Here is a 1,499-nt window from a genome sequence, read left to right on the forward strand (position 1 = left end):
GAGTCAATTCATATCTGGAAATAATTGAGGCCAAATTTTATTCTTTTTTTTCCTTTCAGCGTCCAGTGGCTGAGTGAGTGAGTTTACTCTTGTGCTGCCTATCTCAGTTCATGTCTCCTGTAGAGAATAGGAAACAGCTGAGGTTCTTTAATTGTTAGTGCATGGAGGAATTACGTGCAAGTGAAAATGTAACACACCGCAACAGAGAGGATTCTGTGCTGTTCTTCAGAGTCAAGGTAGGAATCTGGTATCGTGCAGAATCTAACAGGCAGTAATGTTGTAAAATGTTTGTCTTCAGGATGCCATTAGTTTTTGTTTCAGTGCATGTTGGTGTACTTTTTTGAACACTGCTGAACTAACAATCAATGTAAGCTGAATCCATTTGCAACTAAGTGACAAACCATTCAACTGCATTGGAGCTGACTGACCATGATGTTCCTGGTACAGAATTGACTATTGGCCAATGCACTTCTATTTTCTGCTGTAGACAGAACATTACCCTGCTCTGTCGAGAGATGATGCACCATTAACTTGAGTTACTCTATTGCAAGGCGGAGGAAAGGAAAAGGATTTTATTTTTTGTCATGCACTGCAGAATATGTAAACTGTCACATTCAATTTATGGAATAATCAACACTCTCCTGCTCTGCTTGAAAATAAAACAAGCAGTTCTACAAACCTACCAATTTTGGCTTTTTCTTCCCCCTTTCTCCACTGCTTTGAAGGGTGGTTATTATATTCCGTTGATGCATTGTGAAAATTGCAACTCGATTTCACTTTTTTTTTGTGATACATCCTTGAGAGGGGAGGAGGAATGCAGAGCTCTTTGTAGATAATTGCAACTAATTTTGAAAGAAGTACATAATTATCTAAAAAAAAAGTTTCTGGTTGGAGTGAAACAGACTAAACAAAGTCTTCTACTACAATATGAAGAAATGGAGAATTATGTTGTGATAAAGATGGGGATGGCAGCTCCTCTGCTACCATGATACATTTATGCAAATAGATGCTGGCTGATCAGGATGAAAATTGTTAGCTGGTTGTTTCTGATTGGTACAGACTCAAAAGTTTTGATGGGCCTGATTCTGTGCTGTTGGCCACTCCCTCTCTGACAAAGGATCTGTGGGTAGAAATAATTTTGAATGTAACATTTTCTGTTATTTGCAATGTCAATGGAACTGCAAGGCAGTTAGATATTGTAACGGGTGTCAGAATGGTGTATGTTTTGAAACTCATCATAAGTCACAGAGAGATAGAGACAGTGTGTGTGTGTGTTGGCGTGGTGGTGGGGGGGACGACAATATTTGGTAATGTACCTACACATGAATCATTCTATGTCAAGCTTTGACAGAGAATGTGCATTTGGAATTCATAGTATTTGATTGCTGTGTCTACATACATGACAAAAGATTAATTCTGTCGCTCTGAATTCCTGAGAGCTGTAAAGTTTCCTTCAAGATAAATTTGTACTCTATTTATTTTTAATATGGTTGCCCAAA

This window comes from Chiloscyllium plagiosum, chromosome 50, assembly GCF_004010195.1.
Source record: "Chiloscyllium plagiosum isolate BGI_BamShark_2017 chromosome 50, ASM401019v2, whole genome shotgun sequence".
NCBI lineage: Eukaryota > Metazoa > Chordata > Chondrichthyes > Orectolobiformes > Hemiscylliidae > Chiloscyllium > Chiloscyllium plagiosum.